This window comes from Saccopteryx leptura, chromosome 11 (assembly GCF_036850995.1).
Source record: "Saccopteryx leptura isolate mSacLep1 chromosome 11, mSacLep1_pri_phased_curated, whole genome shotgun sequence".
Lineage (NCBI taxonomy): Eukaryota > Metazoa > Chordata > Mammalia > Chiroptera > Emballonuridae > Saccopteryx > Saccopteryx leptura.
In genome coordinates, this window is record NC_089513.1 from 64275400 (window position 1) to 64299462 (window position 24063).

A 24063-nucleotide genomic window follows, 5' to 3' on the forward strand; every position below is an offset into this window, starting at 1 on the left:
AAGAACATTTATTTTTATTTTTAAATTTTTATTTATTGATTGATTTTAGAGAAAGAGAAAGAAACAGAAAGAGAAAAGCTGTGGGAAATATTGATTTGTTGTTCCACTCATTTATGCATTCATTGGTTGATCCTTGTAAGTGCTGTGATTGGGGATCAAACCTGGATCCTGGCAACCTTGGTGTATTGGAACAATGCTCTAACCAACTGAGTGAGTTACCTGGCCAGGGCTGAGAACATTTACTTTTATACTAATAAGAAAAACTAGAAAATAACATGCTAACTTACACATTCAAAACAGACATAAAACAAAACCATATTTTTCTGGTTATTAAAGAAATATATATTCATTATAGAAAATCTGGAAAAGTAAAAAATCTATATCTAAAAAAAGAGATCATTTGTGATCCCATCATTCAGAGTAAATATTTTTAAAAACCATTAGTATAAATGCTTCCATAACTATTTCTCATTTTTCTATGAATATATTTTCCTTTACATAATCATATATAGAATTAGAGTTTTACTCCCTCATTTTTTTTCACTTTAACTTTCATCAAATAGTCTTTTTTTTTTTTCTTTTTGTATTTTTCTGAAGTTGGAAACGGGGAGGCAGTCAGACAGACTCCTGCATGCGCCCGACAGGGATCCACCTGGCATGCCCACCAGGGGGCGATGCTCTGCCCATCCGGGGCGTCGCTCTGTTGCAACCAGAGCCATTCTAGCGCCTGAGGCAGAGGCCACAGAGCCATCCTCAGCGCCCGGGCTAACTTTACTCCAATGGAGCCTTGGCTGCAGGAGGGGAAGAGAGAGACAGAGAGGAAGGAGAGGGGGAGGGGTGGAGAAGCAGATGGGCGCTTCTCCTGTGTGCCCTGGCTGGGAATCGAACCTGGGACTCCTGCATGCCAGGCTGACGCTCTACCACTGAGCCAACTGGCCAGGGCCTCAAATAGTCTTTTTAAAAAGCTGATATTAAATAAATGATATTTCATTGCACAGACGGGACATAGTTATCAGTTTTCCTTTTGTTGGACCTCAATTGGTTTTCAATTTTTCTCAATTGTAAGTAATGTTGGGAAGAACAAATTTGTGTGTAAATCTGATTGCAAATCTGATAATTTGTTGGTAATCAGTTCCTAAAGCAGAAATTACTGACTAAAAAGCAATAGTTTATTACAAGGCTGCCTTTTGGAAACGGACCAATTTGACTACTTTCTGAATATAACATTAAAATATTCTTGCCAACTGGCTGAAATTGATATCTTGTTTTAATTTGTGTTTCTCTGGTCAATGGTGAGGTTAAGAAATTCTTCGTGTATGCATTGGCCAGTTGTATGTTCTGTTCGTATCTTTCTTCCACTTGGGTTTGGTGTTTTTCTTACTGTGCTTTGAAGCAATGAGGAATTTGTTCCTGCATCTGGCAAGTGGCTAGTGTCACGTTGGTGTAGTGGTGTTCTTAATGTATTCACACAAGTCCAGGACTTCTGAGCAGACCACTGCTTATGTGTGAAGCCTGCCCTGTGTGTGTGATCAGCAGTGACTCCCCCACACACTGGTTCCCTGTGGTTTGCTCAGAGCCAAGTGATAGCCAGCAGCCCCCCAAATCACCAGATAGGTACCCTGGGGGAAGGGGGTGGAAGCTTTAGGCTAGAGTTGTGTCTGAAAAAACACGTGTTAAACTTTGAGGACTTTAACCGGCAAGAGTGACTCATTAACTCTCTTGTCACCCAGCAATACCCATCCTCCCAAGCATAGTAGGGGCCAGATATCAGTTTCCTTGGCAGGTGATTGTGATGTCTTTATTTCTGAGTGTGAATTCAATTCCTTCCAGTAGACACTGTGAAATTTTTCTCTTATGATTTCCATCTGTCATTTAGATTTGGTTCTCAAGAGTGTGCATTCTGCTAGTCAATCTTGGTTGGATTTTCATGAATATTATTAAGTATTAAAGTTTCAAGAATTCTTTCTTGTTCTTTGAGTGCTTCTTTTTCATAGTGGTTGGTTCGTGTTCTATGGATTCACTATCCACATGGTGATCACAGAAGTGCTTACTTTACAGAGAAATTGTGTGGTTTAGAGGAGGTTAAAGTTCATCTAAAACAGTGTCAGTATATAATAAACACTCATAAATGTTAGCTCATAGTTCCATGTCTCGTATGGCAGTGCAACCCAACCTTTTTTTGGGCCACGGACCAGTTTAATGTCAGAAAATATTTTCACGGACGGGCCTTTAGGGTGGGACGGATAAATGTATCACGTGACCAAGACAAGCATCAAGAGGGAGTCTTAGATGGAAGTAACAGAGGGAATCTGGTCATTTTTAAAAAATAAAACATCGTTCAGGCTTAAATATAAATAAAATGGAAATAATGTAAGTTATTTATTTTTTCTCTGTGGACCGGTACCAAATGGCCTACGGACCGGTACTGGTCCGCGGCCCGGGGGGGGGGGGTTGGGGACCACTGTCGTATGGAGCAAAGCAGTTAGTGCAGTTGCCTACTGTATTAACTGGCAGTTTACAGAAGCTTTCCCAAGTCAGCTTGGAAACTCTGGGGCTGTGCCGATGGCCTGGGACGCACGGCCTGCCCCCAGCCTCGTCGCACAGTTGAGGGAGCTGCACGTGGCCTGACTTTAGCTTTCCTTCCCCACGGCTGGGCCTCACCACCTCTGGTGGCCTGGAGTTCAGAGTCCTCCATCAGGAAGGGCCCTTCAGGGGCTGTTTTGGCCGAACTTTTGGTGCAGAGGGTAAAAGAGATCTATGGAATGTGGCGACTTGCTCTGTCTCCGAAGCCAGTTAGAGATGGGACCAGACTCGAGGGGGTTTAGGTGCCCAGATCCACGGGCGGAGAGACACAAACCTGGCCACGGACTTCAGATCCAGACTCTTGTTTCCTCACAGTAACGGTGGCGCCTTCTGTGTGCTGGTCTTGAAGAGCTGCGATCAGCAGCACACCCTTCCCTCCCTCTTTCCCCGTTGCCACAGGGCTGGAGCCCGTACATGACTGTGAGTTACCCAGGAGAAGGGAGCAGCGGTTAGCAGTGGACGAACCTGGGCTCCTGGCATTGGGACGTGCCACACCAGCTTGAGAGTCGGCAGCATGGACCTGGCGGGCTGGTGTGAGGCAGGCTCCTCTCTTATTTACGACACCGTTATTCTAATTTCTGAGCCACCGTCAGCATGTCTGTCCTGGTTCTGCACAGCGGGCCAGTATGCCTGGCTCAACCCCAGGCCTGTGATCACCAGGTTGCCGGTCACTGCTTGGACCTCCAGAGCCGTGACATTTGTTCCTGGATCCTCTAGGCTGGGATGCAGCAGGCTCTTCCAGAACTGTGGCTGTAAAAACGTGAGGACCAAGTGACAGAAGACCCTGGACAGGCGAGTGCCACACGTCACTGCCGAACGTGCTTCAGCTGTTTCCTGTCCCGGGAAGGCTTGGCGCCCACATGCCCCCGCCCTTCCCCTGCAAATTTCCACCTCCACACTGTGAGGGGCCTCTCTCTAGATCCTTCCCCTACTCCGCCCTCTCCCAGGCTCTCACAGCCTCACCAGGAAGCAGCAGACACTTCCAGGGTGGAAACCTGGGCACCACTTCTTGCTGGCTGAGTGATCCTGAGCAAACGACCTATCCGTGCCTGTTCCCCACTCTGTAAAATGGGCCCAGTAGGAGAGGAGTTACGAAGGTTAAACAGAATTATCTGTTTAAAGAGCACCAGGCTCTTTAAACAAAGCGCTGGGCACACTTCCCTGCCCTCCGCTCACCCACTTGACCTTTGCCCAGGGGGCTCCTGCTTTACCAACCATTAGGTTCCTTCCGACACAAAGTTGCAAGGTGTTCCCAAGAAGAATCCTTCCTCAGCTACCGACTTGCAGGGTCAGTAGCCGGTTTGACAATGCCACCCTGCTTTCTGTGACAGAACGGCTGGCTTGTCTGATCAGAACTGCAGGAGGGCTTAGGTCTGAGGTGGGGCTCCCTCTTTTCTGCATCTGGTGGTGGCACCATCCTGACTCTTTCCGGGGAGGTCGTCTGTGGGTGACATGGTGTGGCGTGAGAGGGAGGCTTTGTGGGGTGGAGCAGGAGTGGGTGTAGTGTCTGAAGCTGAGCTCATCAGCCTGGTGACGAGAGAAAGGAAGGAGCACTGGAGTGAAGAGGTCTGAGTTCTGTGGTCTGTGCAGACGGGCCTCCGGGGGGCACAGAGCAGGTGAAGGGCAGAGAGAGCGCCGGAGGGCCAAGCCCCGCCCACAGAGCGGCCACCAGCCTCCTCTGGAGACACAGAAGAGACAGCATGCTATGTAGAGTCTGGTAAAAAGAAGAACAGAACAAAAATGCTCAGTGGGACTGAGGCTGAATTATTCAGTCATTCTGTAGTGTTTGAACTTTACAATAATGTGCAGGTGTTATTTTTTAAAAGAATTACTCAAAAGAATGGCCTAGATATCACTCTGAGGCTTGGGCTTGAACCCGTAGGGACAGAGATACACTTGATCCCATGGAGTACAAAGCAGTCAGTTTCCTGGGCTTCTTGCATTTTCTCACGTGTTGCCCCATTTGAGTTGTGATTTGTCCCCTGCACTGCCACCATTCTGCCGCCCCTGGGCCTGTGTGCCAGGGTCCCTATTCGGCAGCATTGCCCAGTACCAGGCCAGGTTGACGGTCAAGGAGTACTGAATAAATACTGGAAGGAGTGATAAAGCCCCTCCTTAGCTCTGGACTTCCCAGCTCCTTCTCCTCTCCATTACTTTACTTGATCCTCAAACAACCCTGTGAGGCAAGTAGGACAGGGATCTTGGCACTCAATTTATAGATGAGGAAACTGAGGCTCTGGCAGGCAAACTGACTTGCCCAATGCCACTCAGCTGGGTGGAGGAATCCAGGACTAGAGTCCTGGCTGCCATACAGATAGCCCCATGGGGCTGAGAATACGACTGTCCCACCTTCGGTCTGGAAATATTGGCCAGAGGCCAGCGAGCTCACGATTCATGACAGAGAAGAAGAGGACAGCTGAGCGCCCTCTGCCTCCAGAGCTGCACCTGTGGGCATCAGTCCTGAACCAGGGAATTCCAGAGTTCTTGCCACAGAGTAAAGCCACACTTCCGACCTTGGGGCCTTTGCCACTGGTCAGGGCTTGGGGGACAGGCAGGCTTGTGGTACTCAGGCCCTGTTCTGTTTTTTTCTTGACAGCCACGTTCCCAAGGCTCTGGGCTGATGTCCATCAGAGCTATGTGTGCCCAGGGGTGGGGGTTTGGGAACTGGCCTCTTGTTTGCACATAAATTCCAGGACCCTGCTTGACAGGGAAAAGGCCCGGGCCCCTGTGTGCGGAGCCTGCTGCAGTGTATTTCTTCCCCAGCCCAACCACCTCTATAGCCTTCACTGCGTGTCTGCCTACTCTCAGCTCATACCTCAAAGCTACTTCCTGAGTCCACAACAGACGGGTTTCGGCATCCTAGGCCTTTGCTCATTAGCAGAGATGGACACTGGTCAGAAACTCCTGAGGTTCAACTGAGGGACGCGGGATCTGAGAGTGGGAGTATTTGATACTTCCCACCTAAGATGGGGAAGTTTGTGATGCAGTAGGTCACTGGGCTTGATGGCCTCAGGTGGTCCCTCTGTGCTCAGACCACTGAGCCACTGAATGAGCTCTGAGGGCAGGCTGGGCTCAGACGCTGGGCAGGTGTAAGTCAGAGGAAAAGCTCGAGGTTATGGGGGACAATGGAGGGGGTGTGGGAATGGGTATGGGGTAGAGAGCCAAGACTGGCGACGGCAGTGCCGTGGGACAATGCCAGCCCTTCAGGAACTTCTTTAAAGGCTCACGATCAACCTATTAGAAGCTTTAGAAGGAGAAGTCAGAAATAATCTTTTTGTTCACTTACATATTTCTGGAGTATCCTAGGTTCTGGGGATATAGTCATGAAGGAAAAAAAAAATCCAAGTCCATGTTCTTTTTTATTTTTTATTTTTTTTTATGTTTTTTTTTTTTTTTTTTTTCTGAAGCTGGAAACGGGGAGAGACAGTCAGACAGACTCCCGCATGCACCCAACCGGGATCCACCCGGCACGCCCACCAGGGGCGACGCTCTGCCCACCAGGGGGCGATGCCCTGCCCCTCCGGGGCATCGCTCTGCTGCGACCAGAGCCACTCTAGCGCCTGGGGCAGAGGCCAAGGAGCCATCCCCAGCGCCCGGGCCATCTTTGCTCCAGTGGAGCCTTGGCTGCGGGAGGGGAAGAGAGAGACAGCGAGGAAGGAGGGGGGGTGGAGAAGCAAATGGGTGCTTCTCCTATGTGCCCTGGCCGGGAATCGAACCCAGGTCCCCTGCACGCCAGGCCGATGCTCTACCGCTGAGCCAACTGGCCAGGGCCCAAGTCCATGTTCTTAAGGAACTTGCCAGCTAATGGGAGGCATAGGCAATAAACAAAAAATTAGTTAAGAATATGAAATCAGGCCTGACCAGGCAGTGGCGCAGTAGCTAGAGTGTTGGCCTGGGACACCTAAGACCCAGGTTTGAAACCCCGATGTTGCCAGCTTGAGTGTGGGCTCATCAGCTTGAGTGTGGTGTCGCAGGCTTGAGTGTGGGATCATCAACATGACCCCATCCATGGTCTCTGGCTTGAGTTCAAAGGTTGCTGGCTTGAGCAAGGGGTCACTGGCTTGGCTGAAGCCCCCCCCCCCCATCAAGGCATATATGAGAAAGTAATCAATGAACAACTAAGGTGCCAGGCAGAGAAAGAAAAATATCATATGACCTCACTTATTTGAGGAATCTAATGAACAATGTGAACTGAGGAACAGAATAGAGACAGAGGCGGGGTCAAAGGGACCAGAGGGACAGCTGTCAGAGGGAAAGGGGATGAGAGGATGGGATCAGAGAAGGGAGAGAGATTGGTGAAATTATATATCCATAACACAGCATTATAGAGAGCAGGACAGCAAATCCTGGAGGGAAGGGGGGAGGGCGTTGGGGGGAGAGGGCAAGGGGGGTGTTGAGGGGAACACGGGGGTGGGGGGATATATTCGGTGGGACACTTGAATCTATGTAAACACAATAAATTAAAATCAATAAAAATTTAAAAAAAAACAAACAAAAAAACAACTAAGGTGCCGCAACTATGAGTTGATACTTCTCATCTCTCTCCCTTCTTGTCTGACTGTCCTTCTATCCTCTCTCTCTCTCTCTCTCTCTCTCTCGCTAAAAAAACAAAAACAAACAAACAAAAAACAAAAGAAAGAAAGACTATAAAATCAGGACCAGAAAATAAAATGAACCAAGGCCAGGGAACAGAGAGCAGTGGAAGTGCTGTTTTAGATGGGGTGGTCCAGAAAGTCAACTATGGTTAGGGTGGCATTTGAGCAGGGGCCTGCTTAAGTGAGTGAGCGATCCATGAAGATATCTAGGGGCAAAGGAGAAGAAATGATAGAAGAAAATTTTCCTGAATTGAAGAAAGACTTGAGTTGCCAGATTAAAAGGACACCAAGCATAAAGCAGGAATAAGAAATAGACAAGAGTCCAAAGTTAGAAGCATTGTGGTAAAATGCGGGAAATCTAAGAGCAGAGAAAAGATCAACGGCCCCCCTGCACAAAAAAAAAGCCCAAATGGCCTTATACGAGAGGTCATAAAATATTTCAACGACATAGTTTATAATCCTTTTGAGGCTTTTTTCTTTTTTTTTTTTCTTTCTTTTTTTTTCTGAAGCTGGAAACGGGGAGAGACAGTCAGACAGACTCCCGCATGTGCCTGACCGGGATCCACCCCGCACGCCTACCAGGGGGCGATGCTCTGCCCCTCTGGGGCGTCGCTCTGTTGCAACCAGAGCCACTCTAGCGCCTGGGGCAGAGGCCAAGGAGCCATCCCCAGCGCCCGGGCCATCTTTGCTCCAATGGAGCCTTGCTGCGGGAGGGGAAGAGAGAGACAGAGAGGAAGGAGAGGGGAAGGGGTGGAGAAGCAGATGGGCGCCTCTCCTGTGTGCCCTGACCAGGAATCGAACCCGAGACCTCTGCACGCCAGGCCGACGCTCTACCACTGAGCCAACCGGCCAGGGCCTTTTTTTTTTTTTTTAAATAATTTTTTACTTTTCAGTTACAGTTGACATTCAATATTATATTATTTTCATGTGCACCACATAGTGACATTTATATAACTTAGGAAGTGATCTCCCTGATAAGTCTGGTCCCCACCTGGCACCACATATAGTTATTACAATATTGATTATACTCCCCGTGCTGTACTATCTCTGCGACTGTTTGTAACTGCCAGCTTGCACCTCTTAATCCCTCACCCCTTTCACCCACTCTACCAGCCCTCACCCTCTGGAAACCAGCAAAATGTTTTCTGTAACTATGAGTTTGCTTGTTTTGTTTGTTCATTTTGTTGTTGTTGTTGTTGTTTTTTTAGATTCCACACTTAAATAAAATCATATGGTATTTGTGTTTCTCTGACTTATTTCACTTAGCACAATACCCTCTAGGTCCATCTGTGTTGTCATAAATGGCAAGATTTTATTCTTTTTTTTATAGCTGAATAATATTCCATTAGGTACTTATGTACCACATATTTTTTATTCAATTATCTATTGATGGGCACTTAGGTTGCTTACATATCTTGGCTATTGTAAATAATGCTACAATAATCACAGATGTTTTTTTGAAACAGTGTTTTGGGGTTTCTTCAGATCAATACTCAGAAGTGGAAGCTGGGTCCTTCTTTGCCTCTTGTTACAACCTTCATTTTAAAGTCTATTTTGTCTGATATAAGTTTTGTTGCCCCAGATTTTCTTGTTTTCCGTGTGTATAAAATATCTTCTTCCATCCTTTTACTTTCATCTGTGCATGTCTTTTGATCTGAAGTGGGATTCTTGTAGGCAGCATATACATGGGTCTTGTTTTCTGATCCATTCAGTCACCTTGTCTTTTGATGGGGCATTTAGTAAATTTACATTTACAGTAATTGTTGGTAAATGGACTTATTGCTACTTTATTATTCATATTCTGATGTCTTCTCTCCTTTTCCTTGTTATTTTTTTGTCTCCTCCTCCTCCTCTTCCTCCCTCTTCTTAAGAAGTCCCTTTGTCAGTTCTACAATACTACTTTGGTGGTGATAAAATCCTTTAGCATCTTGTCGGACATTTAAGGCTCTTTTCGAAGCATGATGATATAGAAGTAGGGAAGGAATTAATTTGGATGGAAAGTATGTTAGAGGGGTTTGTTTGTTTTTTTACAGAGAGAGGGATAGACAGGGACAGACAGACAGGAATGGAGAGAGATGAGAAGCATCAATCATTAGTTTTTTGTTGCGCGTTGCGACACCTTAGTTGTTCATTGATTGCTTTCTCATATGTGCCTTGACTGCGGGCCTTCAGCAGACCAAGTAACCCCTTGCTGGAGCCAGTGACCTTGGATTCAAGCTGGTGGGCTTTCTGCTCAAACCAGATGAGCCCGCGCTCAAGCTGGTGACCTTGGGGTCTCGAACCTGGGTCCTCTGCATCCCAGTCAGATGCTCTATCCATTGTGTGACTGCCTGGTCAGGCTGTTAGAGGTTTTTAACGTTGAACAGTTTCCTTTTCTCTGCCATCTCTGTTTTGAAGAGCACCACCTGGCTTTTTTCTCTCGTCTTCTTGGCAAGGAATTGCAGTAGTGAATTCTCCCGACAGTACTGGAGAGTCTCCCTCTCTAGCTATGGCCTGGGTAAATGCTGTGTCTAGATGCTCAGGTGGACTTTCATCGACTTAGGCTACCAGTGTGCCCATTAACCCATGTACTGATTTACTTACTCAACACAATGTTATGGAGTTCCTACTACAACGTCTCACAAAAATTGGGGGATCAGGGAACATGCAGATACTCCAGTACTTTCCGCCTTTTGTACAGTGCATTTTCACCAATGAAATAAAAGTTGGTTTTGCATCTCATTTACATAATCGAACAACTTTCTTTGACTTGTCCTTTGTTTGCTTTTCTGATGTTCTTGTTTAATAAAAAGAAATCAAATGCTTCTTTTTTATCGCTTCATATTAATTTGGAAATATCTCCTACTTTTTGTGAGCGGTGTATATTTCAGGCACTGTGCGTGTGAGACCTGATCTGCTAGCCTCGAGGTGGGAGATGGGCTGGTATTAGACTGTGTACCCAAGGAAGCTCAGTATGTGGCATCTGAATGTGGATGCTGGAGCGAGGCAGAGAGTCAATCAGATAAAGGAGGCACCCTGTGCAAAGGTAGTCCCTGGAAACTAGTTTGGGGATTTTCTGCGTCTTGTTTTGGGAAAATTACTCTTCTAATTTCTCTTTGAACCATTCCTTTACCTGTCTGGGGTAGGTTCCTCAGCTCTATTTATTTCTGTCAAGTGGATCCTGTTTGTTTTAAGTCTGTCATGAATTCATTAATTTAACAATTAAGCACTTCCTGTGTGCTTGGTGCTGGAGGCAGAAGGGAACACGTGGACGGAAATGACTGTTTTGGTGGAGCTTACTTACATTCTGTTGGTGAGACAAAAAGCAAATAAAGTAAAATGTAAAGTAAATACTCCATCAGCATGGAATCAGCACCAACGAGGAAAGTGAAACAGTACGGGAATCTGAAATCTTAGGGAGAGTGGTAACATTTCGATCGGGTGGTTAAAGCAGGGTTCCCTGAGAAAGTGACGTCCACTGTGAAACAAAATCGAATTAGGAGTTTGTCACCAACAAGATTTATTCAGGAAAAAGACAGAATTGCAATCTCATCCACGCAGCACTTCAGGGGGGAGTTTCGGAGAGGGGCTGCTCTAACCATAGGGCTCTGCTGTGAGTTCTCCCCACAGCGCCCTCCTTATGACATAGATAGGACAGCTTTTCCCACAGCCCCTCCGGACTTCCGGCCAAGTTGAGCTCTCTGTTATAATTCCCCCCCCTTTGGATCAGGATCTTTCTCAGCAAGCGTCACTGATCAACAGTCAGGTCTGCTGATTTCAGCAGCCTTTCGCCCTGTATGTCCAGAAGGACCTCTTCTCAGTGTCCTGTCTCAAGTCGGAAGGAAGGTGCGTGAAGGGCAAACAGCTCTCATCCAGGGGTAATGAGCAGCAGGCTCAGAGCTCATAGCAAGTAGATACAACAGAAAACTTAAAACAACACGATAAACAGGTGATTCTAAACCAGGAGCTCAAACCTGTAGGTAGTGAAATAAAGGTCATTATTGTCTTAGGCAGATCAAAGTTCTTGATGTCAGATCCAATAACTAGAAAAGTTTCTCCTGTCACCTTAGACTGGGAAATGTAGACAATGATATTTTATTTCCGCAAAAAAAAAAGAGAAAAATAAAGTAAGAAGCAACAGTAAGGGAAAGATTTGTACAGGCCTGCTCCAGTTGTTTCGGGAAAACTGTCTCCTTCAGAGACCATCTGCTTCAGTGTTGACAGCTTTAATTTCAGGGCACAGGTCTGTGTTTAATGCCAATGAGGTTTTGGAGCCTTCTTTAAATGCGACAGATGTATCCAACAGTCCCTCCCGGAGAGGCAGCAGCACAGGGATTAGTCAACTGTATCTGCTAGGGGCCCTTCCAGCAAGACTGGAGGAAATGATTATTATTTTTTGGTGTCTCTTCCATTCAAAAAGAGACGGCTTTGAGATTTAAAAAGAATAATGACAATACTTTTGGCCACAGTATTTGGAGGGTCTCTATAAATTTGCTGACTGAGTCTTAATAATGCAGTTAGTGTGTTTACACCTGAGAACTGAGGGTCATAAGCACAGTGGAAATGTAAGACTGGCAAAGAACACAGACTGGTGAAAGCTGACCAGTAAGATGGGCTCTGCCATTGCTTTGGAGTTCGGGAAAGGCTCCTCTGGAAGGGATAATCTTTTCTAACAGGAACTTTAGTCACAGAAGAGGCGGTAGCCTGTCTACAAGGCATAGCTTCCATCCAGTGAGAGGACATTCAGATCAGGACTAAAACATGTTTATTTCCATGAGATGGTGTAAGTTGTATGAAATCTATTTATCAAACCTTGAGTGGTCCATTAGGCAATTAATAATGTCTGAGTGCCATGCAAATAAGGTTCCCTGGATTGTACTTTGGATAAGTGGGACAAGTGAGATAGACACTTTTCATAGTCTTAATACTTCTCTACCAATAGTGATTCATAAATGCTATTATTTTGTCAGTGGGACAATGCAGGAGTCCCCAAACTATGGCCCGCGGGCCGCATGTGGCCCCCTGAGGCCATTTATCCGGCCCCCGCCACACTTCCGGAATGACCACCACTTCCATTGGTGGTCAGTGAGAGGAGCACTGTATGTGGCAGCGCCGCAAAGCGCGGCATTGCTCACATACAGTACTACTTCCTTTTTTGTTTTTTTTTTTTACTTTAAAATAAGATATGTGCAGTGTGCATAGGGATTTGTTCATAGTTTTTTTTATAGTCCGGCCCTCCAACGGTCTGAGGGACAGTGAACTGGCCCCCTGTGTAAAAAGTTTGGTGCCCCCTGGTTCAATGCTTGCACAGTAGTTAGGTGTGGGGCCCCCTGGTCTAATGCTTGCACAGTAGTTAGGTGTGGGGCCCCCTGGTCTAATGCTTGCACAGTAGTTAGGTGTGGGGCCCCCTGGTCTAATGCATGCACAGTAGTTAGGTGTGGGGCCCCCTGGTCTAATGCTTGCACAGTAGTTAGGTGTGGGGCCCCCTGGTCTAATGCTTGCACAGTAGTTAGGTATGGGGCCCCCTGGTCTAATGCTTGCACAGTAGTTAGGTATGGGGCCCCCTGGTCTAATGCTTGCACAGTAGTTAGGTGTGGGGCCCCCTGGTCTAATGCATGCACAGTAGTTAGGTGTGGGGCCCCCTGGTCTAATGCTTGCACAGTAGTTAGGTGTGGGGCCCCCTGGTCTAATGCTTGCACAGTAGTTAGGTATGGGGCCCCCTGGTCTAATGCTTGCACAGTAGTTAGGTATGGGGCCCCCTGGTCTAATGCTTGCACAGTAGTTAGGTGTGGGGCCCCCTGGTCTAATGCTTGCACAGTAGTTAGGTGTGGGGCCCCCTGGTCTAATGCTTGCACAGTAGTTAAGTGTGGATACTTTAGAGTCTCAGGTAGGACTGGGTTGTTATTTGGCTTTTCTCTTTTTATCAGACCAACAATTGTTGGATTTCTAATTTTGCTTGTCTTTTTTCTGAAGCCAATTGTTGGGCTTCTCTGCCCAGTTTTTCTAAGTTATCAGCTTGTAAAATATCCCCACGGACCATGACAGAGGTTTGTCTGCTGCTGGTCCCTTTAAGGGCAGCATTGCTTGCAGAATGTCAGCAGGGAGATTTTCTGTACTTTTCAGAGAGTCAAGTTTAGGATGCCCTGGGGTCTTAATAACAGCAAAAGCAGCAGGTGAAGGTGTAGCATGCAATACCTCCTGAATGTACGGGCCATTTTAAATTTTATTTCCACTGGCAGTGAGGAAGCCATGTTATCTGCATAACATTCCAACATCATGAGCTGCTGAAAGGCATGAGTATCATCATTATAAATGATGGCAGCTTTGCCTGACTGAGGGTATAGGATTCAGCCTGCTGGGATGAAGTAGCCAAAGGTAAAGATGCTGCTTTGAAGACTTCAAAAGGGGTTGCAGCAGTATACCCAGCACAGCACTCTTCATTTCACTTTTTCAACGTGAATCATCTGCAAACCATGAGAAATCAGCTGTATCTAGAAGAGTCTCTTGCAGATCATTAAAAAGGAGGTGACCCATCAGTATCAAGCAGGCATGAGTGGCTTTGTCACTGTTACAGGGCAGAAGAGTAACTGGGTTAAGGTTATTACAACATGAAAGAGTGATGTGGGGAACAGTTAACAAAAGAACTTTATTTATTTGTTTAGAAATTAAATTTGCCTGACCAGGTGGTGGCACAGTGGACAGAGCATCAGCCCGGGCTGCTGAGGACCCAGGTTTGAAACCCCTAGGTTGCTTGAGCATGGGATCACAGACATGACCCCATGGTTGCTGGCTTGAGCCCAGAGGTCACTGGCTTGAAGCCCAAGGTCACTGGCTTGAGCCCAAGGTCGCTCGCTCGAGCAAGGGGTCACTCACTCTGCTGGAGCCCTCCAGTCAAGACACATATGAGAAAGCAGTCAATGAGCAACTAAGGTGCCACAATGAAGAATTGATGCTTCTCATCTCTTTCCTTTCCTGTCTGTCTCCCCCTTCTCTCTCTCTCTCTCTTTTTCTTTTTAATAAGAAATTAAATTTAATGGGGTGACATTGGTCCATAGGAACACACAGGTTTCAGGTATACGTTTCCATGGCATGTAATGTTGTGTGTCCATTATCCAAAGTCAAACCACCTCCCATCTCTGTATATTTGGCGCCCTTTACTTCCCACTACGAAAGGACTTTATAGGAAGCCAGGCAACTAATGGAAGATCCTGGTGTGAGGAGAATTTAGGAGGGATTCTACTGCATGGGGCACAAAGAAATCTTAGAACAATTTCCTCTGTGGCCTCAACCGAAATACCAGTGGCAGGAATGACCTTGTCATGGGCATGTCCACACACCATAGGGTCCAGCTACTGAGTGTAATATCCTAGGGCCTAATGTGGTCCTCATGTTTTTGGGTGAGTAATTCAAGGGCATTCCATTACTTCTCATATACAAAGAGCAAAAGAGAGAGACAAAGAGAGAGAGAGAGAGAGAGAGAGAGAGAGAAAGGGGGTTGGGAGGAAAAAGAGAGAGAGAATCTGATATTTGAGATGCCCCCAAACAGATAGATTTATTAAAGTCTCCTTTAAGGCTTTAAAAGTCATGCTGTCCTGTTCTTCTAATGTAATTGAGTCAGGACTTCATTCTTGAGTAAAACATATAGATTCTATATTATAGAAGGTTTTCATAAGAGAGATTTGGGAGTCAATCTTGGCAATAGGCACCTAGCCCAAGAAAGCTGTGGAGCTGACACTTCGTTAGGCCCCGGGAAACTTAGGGCACCACGAAGCTTTTCTGGAATCAGCTGCACTCTGTTTCAGTATCGGATGTCCCAGATATTAACCCTGAGTTTGGACAAACTGCAATTTTCCTTTAGAGACCTTATGCCTCTTGAAAGCTGAAAGTTCTCACAAGCAGAGGCTGTCTTTTTGCGAGAGGACCTTGGAGGAAGAGCAAAGAAGCAAGTTGTCCACATATTGCAACAAAGTAGAACGTTTAGGGAAAACGACCTCATCCAAATCAGTCTTCAGAATTTGTGAGGAGTAAGGAGGGCTCTCAGTAAAATTCGGAGGCCATTCCTATCCAGGTGAGTTGTTCTCCTTCCCAAGAGAAGGCTAAAAGGTCCTTACTGGCTAGCTTTGTCAACCGGAACGTTAAAGAACGTACTGCATAAAGCAGTTACAGTAAAGAACCTACTCCCAGTTGGAATGGCCGTTAGTAGCGGCTGAGGGTTCGGAGCAACAGGGTTTGGAGGGATGACAATGCGGTTTAGTGCTTGAAAGCAAACCCCCCACCTCCTTCCTTTGGTTTTCTCACACAGATAAAATGAGTGTGTTACAGGGGCTGAACTCATCTCTTATGCGCATTAAACCTTGAAGAGAGATACTAATCAATTCTGGGAAGGGGTTTTGAAGAATATATGTGAATCTTGATGGTAGGTGGGGGTGCACTGTGGATTCTGCCAATATCCATTGAAGATTTTGTCCATAAAGAGGGTAACAGTCGATCCAGTAAGAACAATTGATCAGCGCTATCAGATTTAGCTAGAGAGTCATCAGGTATGGAACAATAAAAGAGATTGGAAATGTTTCCCCATGGATAAGATGCACCTTAATTTTGGGGCCTGAAATTTGAAAAAAAAAATGTATCACATAAAGCTATTGAACTCAAGTTTTATTCATCATAAAATTCATACAGCTCCTCATCACTGTCAAAACTCCCATCCATTAGCTTGTTCTCATCTGTGTCTGATGACGAATCACTGTCTTCAACAATGAGCGCAAAAACAAGCATGAAAAAGTGGGAAATGCAAGTAAAAAATCTACAACCACTGTATAAGACACACCCAGGTTTTAGACCCCCAATTTTTTTTTTTAATTTTTTTTACAGAGACAGAGGGAGAGTCAGAGATAGGAATAGATAGGGACAGACAGGAATGAAGAGAGATGAGAAGCATCAATCATAAGTTTTTTGTTGTGACACCTTAGTTGTTCATTGATTGCTTTCTCATATGTGCCTTGACCATAGGCCTTCAGCAGACTGAGTAACCCCTTGCTCGAGCCAGCGACCTTGGGTCCAAGCTGGTGAACTTTGCTCAAACCAGATGAGTCCGCACTCAAGCTGGGGACCTCGGGGGTCTCAAACCTGGGTCCTCTGCATCCCAGTCCGATGCTCTATCCACTGCGCCACCGCCTGGTCAGGCTAGACCCCAAATTTTTTGAAAAAAAGGTGCATCTAATATATGGGGAAATACAGTATTTAATTTTCTTGAGTGGCTATTTTAACAGCTACTGTCAAATTCTAGTATTATCTCCTTCTTTTGGGAGAAAGAAATTCAGGGATAGCACTTGTCTAGGGCATGTCAGCCTAACACAGGAACAGAGTGGAGGAACGGAGGAAGGAGCGGGGGTACCTTTCCAAGGGCCTCAGCTAAAAGGCTGTAGGTTCAGAGACAGAAACCTGTTAACATTTATTTGAAATCCTTACTATTTGAACTATTTTAGTACTCCAAGTCAGGAGCTGGGGTCATAAAGACAGAGACAGACTCATTACCCATTTGAGGGAAAGTTTTTTGAAACTGATTAAGAGGGAGAGCTGGGAAAAGCCCCTGTTGTTGCACAGAACCCCACCCCCGGGGATAGGAGACCTTGGGAAGGCTGGTGAGAGGACTGGGTGTGCCCGAAGTGCTGAAGTTTGCCACAATCCCTTTCCCAATGTCCTCACTTTTACAATGAAGCAGAAGCCAGGAGACTTTTTTCATATAGGGGCCTTCATACGCCAGGGCTAAAAATTAAACATCCTGACAACCTTAGTTTTAGATGGATCATATAGGGCAGTGGTCCCCAACCTTTTCTGGGCCACGGACCGGTTTAATGTCAGAATATATTTTCACGGACCAGCCTTTAGGGTGGGACGGATAAATGTATCACATGACCGAGACAAGCGTCAAGAGTGAGTCTTAGACGGATGTAACAGAGGGAATCTGGTCATTTTTAAAAAATAAAACATCGTTCAGACTTAAATATAAATAAAATGGAAATAACGTTAAGTTATTTATTCTTTCTCTATGGACCGGTACCAAATGGCCCACGGACCGGTACCGGTCCACGGCCTGGGGATTGGAGACCTCTGATAGGGTATGAGCAAGCTGATTGGTCAAATTAACCAAATCTTGGGTGGGTATGCTTTCCTATTCCATCCTGGTCCTTTTGACTAAAAGGGAAAGGTATTGGTTCAGCCCCTAAAAAAACAAAGGGTTATTAAAGATTACCCCAGTGTAATCTATTTCTGACTGAAGACCAGAATTTTCCTTACAAACAACCTGAAATCAGGAACAGACACGTCTGACTGTTTTGTTCCAATCAACGGACTTTTAAAAAGCTACTGTAATTGCTCAGTGAGGTTCTGGAGGGAGTCCTGTAGCTTCTTTCCAAAAATCTGAGGTTTGTTTTTCTAAATCCCCCCTGGGGTGTTCTCATTGGGCAATTCCCATTCAATGTCTTTCAGAGGGCCCGAGTGAGGCTGGCTGGCCTTCATAACTAGCATATGAATTAGCTGCTACAAATCAGAAGACCCAGGCTGATAGGTCTGAATAACTATATCAAAACTCCTCAGCAAATCTGTGAGGATCTTCCGTTATACCTTAGAGAATTCTTTAACTGTGCTTGCAATCCAGCTTTAGTCCAGGGGACAAATGAAACTTAAGGTATGTTAGGATTCTCAGAGGCTTAATTTTAATGGGACAAGAGGAAGTGAGTGAAAATTCGGAGGAAGTTGGCGCCGGAAGTGAGGGAAGGAAGCCAGAGAGTGGAGAACCAGAGAGATTTGGAAGTGAAGCTTGAAACAAAGGGGTTGAGGGGAAGGGCAAGACGGCCATGGAGGTGAAGATCATGAGGCTTTAAAAGTAAGGTGACCAATCGTCCTCCTTTAGGGAGGACAGTCCTTCTGTTGTAAGTTTCATCCTCCCTCCCTTGAAAAGTGTCCTCCTTTCTGATATTGGAAGACTAATCTGTAAATGTCCGTATTCGGTTGATGCAGAGTTGATCCATTGCGTGTGATGTGACATATTTGTATCTAAATGAGTACTTTTTTCTTACAATTATTATTAAAAGTTAATAGGCATGTAAGCATAATTACAATATAAAATATTACAAATGTTTTTTATTATGCAATTATCATATTATAGAGTATTATTGTTACAATGAATAAAATGTTTTTTATTTATGACATTGTTTTCTTCCATTTATTTTCGTCCTCCTTTTCATTGTAAAAAAGTGGGTCACCTTATTAAAAACCATCTTTTCTCTCTGTAAAAGTTCGGTAGCCCCAGTTAATTTTAAGTTTATTTTGCAAAGAGACAACTTCAGATACTTGGTACCATTTGGAAGCCTCAAAATAACATTTGAAATAGGCATTCCATTCATCTTTGCTAGTTTCAGTGATACATTGTCCAGTTAGGTTTTAGGAAAAGTAAGTTTGGGAATGTCAAAGGTTCCCCAAGGTGGCCATCGATATTCTGAATTACTTTTGTTCAGATCTGCTTATTCAGTTATTCATATGCACATGAAGGGTGACCATGGCTTTTAAACATGATTTCAACAGGAATCTCTGAAGAAGAGAGTCTTAAAATATTTAAATAAATGAGATCCCCTTTTTTGAAGACTTTTCTCTAGAGCAAGGGCCCCAAACAATCCAAATAGCTTGAGCAACCTGCAGGTTAAATATAGGCCAGTCTTACTCTGTAACAGTGTTTTTCATCTGCTGGTCCACGGAGCAGTTAGCCACCCTGATGTTGTATGAAGATTATAGACTCAATGATCTCTGTTGAATTCACTTATGCTCAGGGTGATTTCTGTCTTAGCGGTTCCTGAAATAATTTTATTTTCCCCAGTCCCCAAGTGTGAAAAGGTTGCAAACCACTTGTTGGTCAAATAAGTTTGCAAATATGATGTATATGTTTGCTAGCTTATAGTTTGCGTTGGATGTGGGGGGACAGGCTGTAAGCAGGCAGGATCCTTATAGCCTAAGGCTTAGTTTTATTTTTTTTTTTTATTTTTTTTTTTTTTAAATAAATTTTTATTAATGGTAATGGGATGACATTAATAAATCAGGGTACATATATTCAAAGAAAACATGTCTAGGTTATTTTGTCATTAAATATGTTGCATACCCCTCGCCCAAAGTCAGATTGTCCTTCGCCACCCTCTGTCTAGTTCTCTGTGCCCCTCCCCCTCCCCCCTAACTCTCCCCCTGCCCTCCCTCCCCCCACCCCTGGTAACCACCACACTCTTGTCCATGTCTCTTAGTCTCATTTTTATGTTCCACCAATGTATGGAATCATGTAGTTCTTGTTTTTTTCTGATTTACTTATTTCACTCCTTATAATGTTATCAAGATCCCACCATTTTGCTGTAAATGATCTGATGTCATCGTTTCTTATGGCTGAGTAGTATTCCATAGTGTATATGTGCCACATCTTCTTTATCCAGTCTTCTATTGAAGGGCTTTTTGGTTGTTTCCATGTCTTGGCCACTGTGAACAGTGCTGCAATGAACATGGGGCTACATGTGTCTTCACGTATCAATGTTTCTGAGTTTTGGGGGTATATACCCAGTAGAGGGATTGCTGGGTCATAAGGTAGTTCTATTTGCAGTTTTTTGAGGAACCACCATACTTTCCTCCATAATGGTTGTACTACCTTACAGTCCCACCAACAGTGAATGAGGGTTCCTTTTTCTCCACAGCCTCTCCAACATTTGCTATTACCCGTCTTGTTGATCATAGCTAATCTAACAGGTGTGAGGTGGTATCTCATTGTAGTTTTGATTTGCATTTCCCTAATAACTAATGAAGCTGAGCATTTTTTCATATATCTGTTGGCCATTTGTATCTCTTCCTGGGAGAAGTGTCTATTCATGTCCTCTTCCCATTTTTTTATTGGATTGTTTGTTTGTTTGTTGTTGAGTTTTATGAGTTCTTTGTAAATTTTGGAAATTAGGCCCTAAGGCTTAGTTTTAAGACTAAGCCTTTGCCACCCTTTTTGATGTGGGGTGGTGCACTCTCGTGAGGAATCTCATTATGCCTCAGATAAGTGACTTTGTATCGGAGACTTTCTTGTTTGTATATTGGATTAAAGGTTTTGATTTCTGTACTATACAGTGGGGCAGACCGGGAGCTTGCTCTTGGTTCCTGAGATTATTTAGCATTAGAGGAGAGAGCAGAGAAAGGCCACGTGGAGGGGAGAAGAAGCAGCCAAGATGGCGGAGTGCTGAAGGAGAAGTCAGTTTGTGCAGAGTTTGTGTAGAGAGAAGGAGATGGGGAACAGAGGTGAATAAGGCTGGAGAGCTAGAAACCTTTGATTCTAGGAAACTCGGATAAGGCAGTGGCTTTGGGAGCCCTGAATGGAAAGGGAAGTGTTTTCCCACTGTGTGTATTTCTTGCCTGCCAGGTGCAAGCTAGGATTAAAGCTAATGGCCCACCAGTTCTTGGCTCCGTTGTTTCATTACTGTCTGATCGAATCTAATGCGAACCTGCACGGGCCAGGCAGCTGTGATGGTAGCAGCAGCTACTGACCATACACCACTGCTCTCAGCACCCTGATCACAGCGAGGGAAGGCCAAAGTTTAAAAGCCCATGTAGGAAAACAGCCTGATTTCAAGAGATACAAGTCTAAGACTGACGAGACACAGCTTCCATTGGAGCAGTCTGGTTCCAGACAGAATCCAACCAGAGGCTAGACTCAGTTTTTGTGGAAACAACCTGGTTCCAGAGAAAATCTGTCAGAAAGCTACTGTATTTCCAGGAAGCAGCCTTGTGCTTCTACAGAGTCAGGCTGAAGTGTCAACCAAGCTCACAAATGATCAAACAAACAAGCAAGGCTCTTTGACAACAACAATAAAACCCCTCTAAGTTCTTGAATAAAGCCTAGAGAGCTTCTGATTACAAAATCAGAAGCTGGGTTCCAGAAGACCGAGCCTAAGCCACTAAGCCAGAGAGCCATGAGCCCCGGTGGCTCTATGGGACAGCGGCTCCTGGTCGCTTACCTGCCCTGTAGCCCTTAAGGTTCCTTCTCTGGGATCCCTGTGAGCTCCCAAAAGGTTGACCATGAAGCAAAATCTGACTAGGTGCTCTGGTACCAAAAGAATTTATTCAGGGAAGAGAAAGGATAGCAATCTGGTACATGCAGACATGATGAGCCACGTGTACAAAGTTGGAGGAAGTACTTTACAGAGGGAGAGAGGGAGTTTAGGAGAGGAGCTGTTACAACCACAGAGCTCTGATGTAGGGCCCTCCCAGTGACATAGGTGTGATAGCTCTTCCCACAGCCCCTCCTGATTTCTGTTCAAGTTAAGGTCTCTACTGTACACTCTAACAATTAATTTAACATTTCATAAAACCCTGAAGGAGGTGAGGTCACGTAATTTGTGGGGAAAATATTACACAGGCAGGAGGAAGAGGTGCAAAGACCCTGAGGTGGAATTGTGCTTGGTACATTTGAGAAACTACAAGGTAGCCAGTGTGACTGAAGTGATGTAAGCCAAGGGGGAGAGGAGTAGAGGGTAGAGCCAGAGATGTAAAGGGGGCCAGATCCTGTAGGACACTGCAGGCTGTGGTGAGCCGGGAGCCACCGAAATGTTCAGAGTTGAGAAGGGACACAATCTGATTCAGACTGGAAAAAGAGCATCCTGGTCATTCTTCAGTGCCCCCTCCCCCCCAGTTTTATTGAGATATAAGTGACATACATCACTGTATAAGTATAAGGTATATAATGATTTGACTTACACATTATGAAATGATTACCACAATAGGGTTAGTTAGCATTCATCATTTGATACAGACACAATAAAAAGGAAAAAAAGGAACAATTTTTTTCCTTGTTATAAAACTTCTTAGGGTTTAACAATGTTCTCATATACCATACAGCAGTGTTAGATAGCCATCTTATTGTACATTGTTACATGGTTAGTATTTATGTACCTTATAATTGGAAGTTGGCACCTTTTGACCAATTTCCTCTAATCTCCGCCCACCTATCCCCCTCTTCTGGTAGCCACAAATCTAATCTCTTTCTATGAGTTTGTAGGTTGATTTTTAGATTAAACATATAAGTGAGATCATTTATTATTTACCTTTCTCTGATCCCCAGTTTCTGACCAGACATGTGCTGAAACTTCTTTGTGTGCTGAAGCTGCTATGGATTCATCTTTGTTTCCAAGCTTCTTCTGACATTTTGGTGTGGTTTTTACTCAGGGGATGGGGAACACTGGGCTGGAGTGTGTGAGGAACGCAGGCTGGATAGTAGCAGGGCAGATGGGGAGGTGCTATGGATGGATGTGCTGGGCTCCCATCTTCACAGAGACAAAACAATAAGTCACTGAACCATCTAGACCAGGGGTCCCCAAACTTTTTTCACAGGGGGCCAGTTCACTGTCCCTCAGACCGTTGGAGGGCCGGACTATAAAAAAAACTATGAACAAATCCCTATGCACACTGCACATATCTTATTTTAAAGTAAAAAGACAAAACTGAAATAAATACAATATTTAAAATAAAGAACAAGTAAATTTAAATCAACAAACTGACCAGTATTTCAATGGGAACTATGCTCCTCTCACTGACCACCAATGAAAGAAGTGCCCCTTCCAGAAGTGCGGTGGGGGCCGGATAAATGGCCTCAGGGGGCCGCATGCGGCCCGTGGGCCGTAGTTTGGGGACCCCTGCTCCAGACCTTTGTCTCTTCTTGTATAAAAACTGGTGAGTTCCACCTATTTTGCCAGTGCTGACCAGGTCTGCCATAAAGATTCAGACAGCGCAGAGAACCTCACCACCATCCTCATTCTTAACACGAGTCTCCTTCAAACCAGGGCCCAGCCTGATGCCAGCAGGAGCTGCATACCTGGCACTGACTGGGTGCAGAGGGAGGGCCCCAGGATCCAGAGGGCCAAGGCCCGCGTGGACTTAGGAACCAAAGACCCACAGCATTCCAGCGTCTTAGCTGTGAGGTCCGGAGTTTCAGCTCCAGCAGGGGAAAGGCTCTCCACCTCCCAGGTCAGGAGGGGGAAGGGTTTGAGCCTTCTGCCCATGTTTCCCGGGGCTGTCTGGATGATGCCCTCCCTGCCTGACCCTCTTTTCTCTCCTTATCAGTTATATGACCCGGGGTGGATCTTGTGGCCATAGTCTGATTCTTCATCTGTAAAATGCCTGGCTGAGGATGCAACAGCAGTGTGGGTTAAAGGGCGTAGCAGGGTGCCTGGCACCCTCAGTTCATGTATTTCTTTTGGGCAAGTCACTAATGAGCCTCCCTCTTCCTATCTGAATGGGATGCGAACGCGTCCCGGGATTGCTGCGAGCTACAGAAGCCCGGAAGACTGTGAAGCACTGCTCAGTCTTGAGGAAAGTGCCCACAGTTGGGTGTCACTGATTTGAGGCAGGGATCTGCAGGCCTCCTCAAACTTCTTAGACTCCCCTGGTAGCAGCTCAGCGAGAGCGTAAGTTCCCGTTTTTCTCAGCGGAGAGACCGTACAGTATTTCTCCAACAATACGTTCCCCACGGCCAGTGCGCTGCTTTATCTGGCTCTCAACCGGGAGACAGAGCGGCCCGAATGGGGCAGCAGGTGGCAGTGGGGGTGGAAGGCAGGCCCGGCCAGGACTGCACGCCCGTCCCCCCCTCCCTGGGGCCCACCCCGCGCGTAAAGCATTTCCAGACTATTCTCGGTTTTCTCAGGTCCCAAGGACTGTCTCACCTTCTCACCTGGGGACCGCGCTTTAGAAGTTGACCCCCACGAACTCTGCGAGTCCACGGCCAGGAATGAGCAGCCAGGCTGTGGCTGGGGGCCAGGTGCCAGGGGCCGGGCGGCTCGCTGGGAAGCGCACGAGGTCGATAACTCCGGGACAAGGAGCGTGCGGGCGGCGCTGCGCCCCTGCC

General features: G+C 45.7%; 1 long non-coding RNA gene across 1 annotated transcript; it reads right to left on the reverse strand.

Annotated features, from left to right (window-relative positions):
• Positions 1–10660: 10660 nt before the first annotated feature.
• On the reverse strand, positions 10661–24046 carry LOC136383570 (uncharacterized). The gene is made up of 2 exons (XR_010747428.1): positions 23882–24046; positions 10661–11131 (listed from the first exon to the last, which is right to left on the reverse strand). It is a non-coding gene; the product is annotated as an uncharacterized lncRNA (long non-coding RNA).
• Positions 24047–24063: the final 17 nt, after the last annotated feature.